At 35.8% G+C, this 9,651-nt stretch overlaps 1 long non-coding RNA gene across 1 annotated transcript; it reads left to right on the forward strand.

Annotated features, from left to right (window-relative positions):
• Positions 1-4,942: 4,942 nt before the first annotated feature.
• Positions 4,943-6,412, forward strand: LOC121743182. Its single transcript, XR_006038222.1, has 2 exons — positions 4,943-5,124; positions 5,846-6,412. It is a non-coding gene; the product is annotated as an uncharacterized LOC121743182 (long non-coding RNA).
• The last annotated feature ends 3,239 nt before the right edge of the window (positions 6,413-9,651 follow it).

The raw sequence follows: 9,651 nt of genomic DNA on the forward strand, positions 1-9,651 counted from the left end.
GTGTCATAGATGTGTGACTTTTTATATTTCTCTCTCTCATCTTCTCTCCTCTATCTCTCTTCTCTTCTTCTTCCTTGCTTCCCTCCATAAAAAGTGTGAAGAATGTGGAGAAGAGGAAGAATGTTGGAGGCGGTGCGATTCTTCTTTTCCTCTTTTATTTGGTTCTTCGATTAATTTAATGGGAGGATTGGAATTGTTGAATGGAAATTTGAGGGGTCGTTTTGGAATTGAGTACTCCCTCAATTCTTTTATAGTTAAGTCATTTTTCCATTTCGAAAAGTTCTCTCATAGTTGAGTCATTTCCATATATATTAATCTTTTTCTCTCTCTTACTTTACTCTCTCTTACTTTATTCTCTCTACTTTATTCACTTTTTACTTTAATTTCTACTTTTTTCATCTCTTACTTTTTTATCTATTTATTTAACACACTCAACAATCATTTCTTAAACTCCGTGCCAAAAAGTTTCGCCTCAACTATGAGGGAACAGAGGGAGTAGTAATTATGGGAATTAAAAGAATGACAACGAAGACGAACAATGCAGGCGACAAGGTGGCTGGTTTATGGAATGGATTTTACGCTTTATGTTTTTGTTTCTTTTTTATTACTATTAATTAAGTTACTGACTCTTTTTCTTAATTATTCCTTAATTGCAATCTTTCGTGGATTTTCTTTGCCCACCATTCTTGGTCAAATCCAGAATTCTTTCCTTTCTAAATTATAGAGGCAATCTCCAATAAATTGGGGGGATTCTATACATTTTATTGATTTTGAATTAATTGCTAATATCATTTATAATATTCTTTAGACCAGTGATTTAGAGAATCACTACTACTAATAAATAATTAGGCAGGCATTCTTGAACAACCCATCTTCCTTAAATGGCAACTAATATATTTCAATTGCACAAAATGCAATTGATATTTGAGGAAATTGAAAAAGTATGAATTTAAAATAACTACATTCGGTAAGCTACCCAAGATTTTAAATATCGGACTATATATAATCAGCAATATCGTGAGTAATATACATTGATATGAACGTGTTTTCGATAGGTAAAATTGTGTTTTAGATGTGGAGTGTGACTAGGTGTGACATATGAAGGGAAGCAGAGGGAAGAGAGGAAGAAAAAGAGAAGAGGGATAGAGGAGAGAGGGTGAGATAGAGAAATATAAAAAGTCACACATCTATGGCACACTCCCATTAATGAGCTGACATCCTAAAAAGTTAAATTTTTGAAATGACTGAATTGCCCAAACCCCCAAAAGGGTATTTTCGGCTGAAAAAGGGCAAAATGATCATTTTCGAGATAAACCCTAAGTCCAGGGTTGTTTGGGGATATTTTTAAAGTCTAGGGACTATAGGTGAGATAAACCCATAGTCCAGGGACTGTTTTTGAATTTCACTCTTTATTTTATAAGAATATTCATAAATAATTCCGTATTTCGACCTTGGGCCTTCTTCCCATAATTGGAGCAGCTGATACGGCCACAAAATAATCAAGCCCATAACTAGGTCTGGAAAAGAGGCGATTGCACCAAGCTAGGTCAAAATTTTTTAAACTAAGCTAGGTCAATTTAGCACACAACACAACCATTCAAGCTCAATGCACTGTCATATTTTTGGTATATACCTAAAATAAGATATATACCACGTCCACAATATATATTGAATTTTCATTGATGCTGAAAGTTCAGCATATCGCAAAGGTAACCGGATTTTGGTACAACATATTGAAAATGAGTTACATATTCGGTATTCAAATTCGTGATACCGAAAATTTTGGTATAGTAAAAGTACGACACGAGTTTTAACGCATAATTGGTAAAGTAAGATAGAGGAAAAATGTGGTGAAAGTAGTGTTAGTGGATTGTGGGGTCCACATTTAGAATGATGTGTTTAGGAGTATTGGTTTAAAACTTTATATTTTTAGAATTAATCTAATTTTGGTGGACAACTTAAAATGATAAACCTGTCTATTTTTTATGGACGGAGAGAGTATGATTTTCAATAATGTATATTGTACCGACCCACTCCTAATTTTAAGTAGGCACCTCATGACAATATAATGCGACGTGAGATACTTCGATTCAATTGGTTTTCACATTTGGGGTCAATTAGCTTGAAATTGCCCGGATTCATTCATATACAATCGGTTTTGGTTTTGGTTTTGGAGTTGGATATTTATCTTTTTAGTGTTTGTTTATTTAAAATTTAAAAGTACAAGTTAAAATTTTATATATTTAATTAAAATATCTACAACCATTTAGTATTTATATTGTGAAACAATCAAAATAAGCATTTATCATAAGTATTACTCCCTCCGTACGCAAATATGAGTTTCATTTCATTCCGGCACGGGTTCTAAGAAATGTTAAGAAAAGTGGGTGGAAGAAAGTTAGTGGAATATGTGTCTCACTTATATACATTAGTTTTAAAAGATATGTGAGTGGAAGGAGTTAGTGGAACGTGAGACCTTTTTATTATTTATTACATACTACAGTACCAAAATGGAAAGCGAAACTCTTATTTGCGGACGGAGGAAGTATCTGTTACTACTGTCTACGTAACAAGCCAATACTAAATCGATATGTTTTATAGCGTGAAATGTTTTCTTTGAAAAATTACTCCACTACTAGTATTTGTTAAATATAAATTATAACCTTGAATCTTATTAATAAAAGACAAATATCGACCAAATAAGACGGAAATATAAACCAACTAAAAAATGATTATTCCAAATTTTAGAATTTCACTTGATTAAAATTCCAAAAAATGACTAAGGCATTGACAATCCTAGTGTATATTAGTACTGTAGTATATAATAAATCAAAAGTTTAATATGATCACGAGGCATTGAATTCAAAATTAAGTTCTTCCTTTCAAAACATTCTTGATGAGAGTAAATGCCAAAATTGGTCCTAAATATATGTTCATTTTACAATTTTGGTCATAAACATTACGTTTTGAATTATTTGGTCTTACACATTTCAACTCGGGCCAGACTCAATCCAAAATGGACGGAGCCGTTAAATAGTAACAGTCAACGTGTGTTAACCCAATTTTTACCGAAATTAAACTCTTAATTTTAAATATTAGCACCATTAATTTTTATTAGCAACCAATTAATTTAGAATATTAAACAAATAAAATAAAAAAACAAATGAATCAAAACACACAAACTGCAAACAACACTACACTTAAACATTTCAGAATAAAAACTGAATCGTCTCTCTCACACTCCGCCTCTCACTTCGACGAAACCCTAGTTCTTCCCAACATCGATTGGGCCATTGTAAGCCGGCTGAATGTCTATCTTCTGGTTTGCTCCCAGCCAACGAAATGGTTCACTAGGATTAAAAATGCTCAAATGCACTCCCACCCGCCAGAAAACGAAAACAATGAATCACGTCGATGCAAATTAAATATGAACCCTAAATCTAAAATCGATTTTGGCTGGAGATCGATGGAGTTCCTACTAGCAATCTAGCACCAATGAATCGGTAAAATTTAACCTCAAAATCGAAAGAGAAATATTGACGTCAGGATCCACTAAAGCATTGCGATTGTTGTGACGGCTTTGGCTTTTGAAAATGGCGAGAAGATGAAGAGTTGTGGAGAAGAAAGCTGGAAACGCATAGCAGCAAGTCGTATTGCGTATCTATGTGCTCGTGCGTGATATAAAAGGTACGATTTTAGAGAGAGAGAGAGAGTATGAGCAGTTGTGGCAAAAACTTAATCGTAAAAATAAAGTGGGAAGGAGAGAGGTGAAGCGTCAGCTTACTGTGTTACTTGCCCAATCATTTGGAAGCAATTTGTTACAAGATTTACGATGGTGTCACCGTCGCCGGAGGGGCAGGAGCAGGGATGATGGCGGCGGTGAAGGAGAATAAGAAAGACAGAAGGTTCTTTCTTAAATTAATTTAGTATTTTAAATTAATTAGTTGCTAATAAAAATTACTTGTGCTAATATTCAAAATTAAGAGTTTAATTTCGGTCCAAGTAGGGTTAACACTCGTTGACTGTTACTATTTAACGGCCCCGTCCATTTTGGACTGAGTCTGGCCCGAGTTGAAATGTGCAGGATCAAATAATTCAATAAATAATATTTATGACAAAAATCGTAAAATGACTATATGTTTAGGACCAATATTGACATTTACCCTTTTTGAAGATGTAACACCCGGGTGTCCATGGCACGTGCAAAACATTTTATTGGATATATTCATACCTCATAAGTCATAAATAAAGCTGCCGTCTCAAGGTCAATTTGTTTGAATTTCCTTGCTCATCAATTCTGAATCTAATTGCAATAGTACTATCAGATAATAATGATTAGTAGTATAAGATACTTACTATTTTTTTTTTTTTTGAAATTTCAAGAATTTTTCCGTGATAAACTTTATTGTAAATATCCCCAACGATAAAATTTAATAAGTAGTTTTAAAATCTCACCAATTTCCATAAAAATATTTATGTATCCACGATTCCAAGTTATTTCGTCGAAACCAAAGCAATAGACTAAACAACACTTATAGTCCCTTAATAAAAGGATAAACTGCCTCTAAAATCATCAACTTTCACAATAGTTTGGAATTTCTCCTGAATTTTAAAAGTTGCATAAAAAATCATGAGCTTTACCGGGTTGTGCAAATTTCCCGAATGACCCGACCCTGAAATTTTCCGGCATAAACTTATCTTATGTGGCAGTCGGAAGCGTGACTAGGCAGCCGGAACACTTTCTCCTGAATTTTAAAAGTTGCATAAAAAATCATGAACTTCACCGGGTTGTGCAAATTTCCCGAATGACCCGACCCTGAAATTTTCCGGTATAAACTTATCTTATGTGGCAGCCGGAAGCGTGACTAGGCAGCCGGAACACAAAACTACACTGTTTTGTGTTATGCTAAAAACAAATTATTAAAAAAACTCAGATTTCAATACGTACATGTTTTCCTCTAGAGGAAAAAAATTAAATTTTCTATCTGCATAGAGAGAAAATCGCTTCGCGCTAATCTCTCTGAATCTGCATCGAGAGAACATCACCGGAGAACATCACCATCTGAACTAAATCGAACATGACCATCCGAACATCACCATCTAGACAATTTCGACAAAAACGAGGTTAGATTTCTTGAAAGTCAGATTCGATTTTGGGTTTATTTCGAATTGCATTGATTCGATTATTTCGAATTGCATTGATTCTACTTTTATGGAAATCGATTTAGGGTTCTATTTCGAATTGTGGGGTTCAAATCGATTTAGGGTTTTATTTCGAATTGTGGGTTCAAATCGATTTAGGATTCTATTCGAATTGTGAGTTCAAATCGATTTAGGGTTCTATTCAATTTGTCACCTGACTGAAATCGATGTAAGGTTCTATTCGATTTGTATGTTTATTCTTGTTCTTGCATTTATTCTATTCGATTTGTATGTTTATTCTTGTTCTTGCATTTATTTAGGGGTAAATTTTCAGAAAATTTTTTGCTGTGAAATTTCCAGTTCCATCTATAAAGTTGCTATAAGTTTGATAAGTTGCTCTGAATTATCTTAGTTATGTGCTGCTTAAGCTTGTACTGTACGATAGGTACCTGCAAATGAAACAATAGTCATTTCAGCAAACCCATTATTTTGGAGCAATTGTACAATAGTTTGTATTTTTTTCAATAATTTTTCAGGCAGAAGTTGAAACATTAGATGGTGGAAGCATATGTATAAGATGTAGTCTGAAATGAAAGTAGTCAGCTGATCTTAGCTAAGCTTGTACTGTCTGATTTATTGAGCTTGAGAATCATTTTTTCTGTCTCTTGTTTGTGTTTTGTGTTTATCATATGTGCGTATGTAGGATGTCCACATCGTCGTGTAATATGAGCCATGGGAGTTGGCTAAGGCCAGAAGTCGTGGTTTGTAATCATGGAATTGAAGCTCAAGTTGTAACATCGAAGACGGATGCCAATCCTGGACGACGTTTCGATCGGTGCTATATTTGGAAGGAGGATGAATGCAAGTTCTTCCGCTGGATTGATCCATCTTTGTCACCGAATCAAGAGAACTATATGCAAAAATTGAAAATGGAGAAGGACAACATGCTAAAAGCATTGCAAGCGAGAGTTGCTATGCATGATATGCTAATAGAGAAAGTCTGTTCCAAAGAGGTTGAATTGGAATCACTCCAAATAGTGGCTGAAAATTTGCGTCGACAGAACCGGAACTTGAAGTATGCCATTTTGTGTTTATGTGTTGTGGTCTGGCTTCTTATCTAGACTATAATAGTCCAGGTTATGTAATAGTCTAATGTATGTCACATATGTCTAGGATTTTACATTGAAGTTCTAATGTATCCTCAACTTAATCTTCGTCGTAGACTTTATGAAATTTTCAATGCAGATGCAGTGTTAACTTAATTCATTTATCCTTCTTGTTCATGTGTTCTTTATTAATTTATTGAGAGTATGCTTATATTACATGTAGGGAAACTAAGTTATCTAACCTAGCAATTTATAGGTGTGGAAGTTGGTAATAATTGAGCACTGGTTTCAGTTATCTAACCTAGCAATTTCAAGAGGAAATTAATTTAATCAAAGCCTATCCTAGTGGTTGAAATTGGCAATTGATACATGTTCTGGACTACAAACACCAAAATCATGTAACTATAATAGAGTTTGAGCATTTTGAGCCCAAATATATCATCTCTCTTCTGGTGCAAAACTGCAAATGCTTTCAAACATAGAATGGTCCCAGAAAAAATAAAATAAATTCTTTCAAAATAAACCAAATATCTCCAAATGTCTCAAATTGTCACAAAAACAAACCAAATAGCTCAAAAATGAACAAACAAACAAAGAACATCTTCATGTCACATCTCTAGGTTGCACTTTGTTGAGTAGAGACTACTCCAACCGGGTTTGCTCCACTCGGTCCAGCTCCAGCACTCCTTCTTCTTCCAGTCCCTCTTCCTCTGCCCCTCCCTCGAACCGTGGTGGTGCCACTATGTGACGTCGATGTTTGTGGCGTCTTGCGAGGCCTTTCCCTTTTTGCCTGACAAAATTTAATCAGTTCATAATATATTAGACCAAAGCACAAATCAATGTATTAAAGTTAAACAAAAACCGACCTTTGGTTGCTCTGGCAGATGAACAGTCTCATTCTTGCAGCTCCTAGAGTTGTGGCCTTCTTGGAAACAGTTTTGGCAAGTCATTACACATATCTTCCTTAGCCTGTTTGGTCTTTCCGGATCCTTCTCAAATGGGTCCATCCTCCTAACCTTCTTAGGTCTACCAGGCATCTTTCTCATTGGTGGTGGGGTGATGGGATAACCTTCAGCAACTGGCCATAGTTTCTCCCCATTCGTAGCTGGCAAGCCATACCCATAAGCTAACTTATACTTGCTCACTGAAAAGTATTGGTTGACATACTCATCGACATCCTCCTTCAGAAAGTTAATAGCAGCAACACCATGCAAACAATAGATGTCTGTTACATCCCACTTCCTACAACTACACTGTCTTTTTGAAGGAGTCACTACAAATTCGTCATCGAAGTGAGTAACTACAAAATTTTCCCCTAATGCAGGTATTGTCATACAGTTTCTGCTCTCATATACCATTGCATTGATTTTTTATTTTTATTTTTGGACACACGATTGAACTACTCACAGCAGATGCAATCTCTACAGCCTTTCTATACAACCTCTCCATAAGCGTTGTTCTAATCTCCTCAAGCATGTCTATTATGTGTTTATTTCTAGCCTCCAAAATGTATGCATCGAAACACTCACAGACATTGTTCAGAATAGCATCAGAGCATTGTGTTGTGGTAAGGAATGTCTTACAGAATCTGCTCAGGTTCTTGTCCATTAAATCAGCAAATGCTTGCCCATCCTCACTCTCTAATTCCTTGCATGCCAAGTCATACTCCTGCATGTATGTGCTTCTAACCAGCTTCCAAAAAAACCTGCTTCAGTTTAGGACCTTTGTGGACTTTTTTCCAATTAGCATAGATGTGTCTGGCACAATTTCTATGCTCAGCTAATGGGATAAGCTCCTTGATCGCATTCTCAAGCCCCTACAATCATAAATATTCGCGTAAGTTTTAATCTAAGTGTTTAGTTAATGCACAAGTAAAGTGTCAGTTTAGATTATACCTTTTGCTGATCACTAATGATAGTAATTCCAACTTCTTCACCTAAGTTCAGCTCTTTCACTAGAATGTTAATGAACCAAGTCCAGCAAACCTCGTTCTCAACTTCAACTATTTCCCAAGCTATAGGATACATTTGATTATTCCCATCAGTTCCCACTGCTGACAAACTCATAGTTTAGGATTGTTTTAGAGGTAATTAACCCATGTTTTTTATGAATTAAGGTGTTTATTATATGTTTCCACCCGTTTAGTTATCAATTAGCTGAAATAATGAGTTTGTTGGAGTTTTGAAGTAAAAACAGGTTAACACGGAAAAACGGAGCGAACAAGGCTGATTCCAGAGAAGAAACCCGGCCGGGTGTTTTCCATTTCCTGGAAAACCCGGTCGGGTGTTTTCCATGTGGTTACGGGCTCCAGAGAGAAGACCCGGCCGGGTGTTTCTCCATTTACAGATCACCCGGCCGGGTATTTTGACTAATCCCTCATTTAACCCTGATTTTCACTCCGGATATAAAAGGGGGACTTCACACATTTGAGCCCTAACTCCCACACTACCAAATCAAGAGCTGAAACAAGAGAATGAAGAGGATTTGAAGGCCAAGGAGTTTCTCCTCTCAAGAGATTGAAGGAGAAGACTCTCCACCATCAATCTCACCTATAGGGAGTTCTAGTTTATCTTTCTATTATGTTATTTTTCCATTTTCTTTGTATTTCCTTTTGTTTTGACTTTGATCATGAGTAGCTAGATTTCTTTAGGGATTTGGTGAAGTTTGTATGGATTCCATGGGTTGAACCTAGATTTATGTTTATCTATCTCATTGTGTTGGTTTTGTTGGTTATTGGGCTTTTATTATCCAATTGATTAGCTACCAATTTGACATATCTTATTCTAATTGTTGACATTGAGAAATACATTATTAGAATGGTTAGGTAATCAACAACTCTGTGCCTTACGTGTGATCGAGAGATGCATGGGATAGAGAAAGAGCTTGGGTCCGTTGTTTTAGGGAGGCAATCTCTAATTGTATGGAATAGACTCCTACACTAGAGATTGATCCACGTGTTAGATGCACCCGAGAGGGGGTCTAACCAATCTTCACGACTTTCCTAGCCACACATGAGACCCAATAGATGAGCATGATTCATAGGTGACACCCGTGATCCATACCAACAGATCCATATCCCTACCTTTCCCAATTTGTGTGAAAATCATCTTTTATTTGCTTTACTTAGTTAATTTGCCTTTATTGCTTATTTGTTCTTTGATCTTAGTTCAGAAAACCAAAAACACCTTTTATTAGTCTAGATAGTGTTCAAAGTTGCATCATAGTACTCAAACCGGCTTTTAGTCTTCGTGGATCGATAATTTTAGCTTGCCACGTGCTACTTATCCCGTACACTTGTGGGTGACACTTTTGATTGCAAAATTAGCATGAGTCAACTGCAGATAACAAAATGCCACCCAGGTAAGTCTTCAAGAAAGCCCCATCTAGTCCAATCACCCTCCTA

This window comes from Salvia splendens, chromosome 8 (assembly GCF_004379255.2).
Source record: "Salvia splendens isolate huo1 chromosome 8, SspV2, whole genome shotgun sequence".
In the NCBI taxonomy this organism is placed as follows: domain Eukaryota; kingdom Viridiplantae; phylum Streptophyta; class Magnoliopsida; order Lamiales; family Lamiaceae; genus Salvia; species Salvia splendens.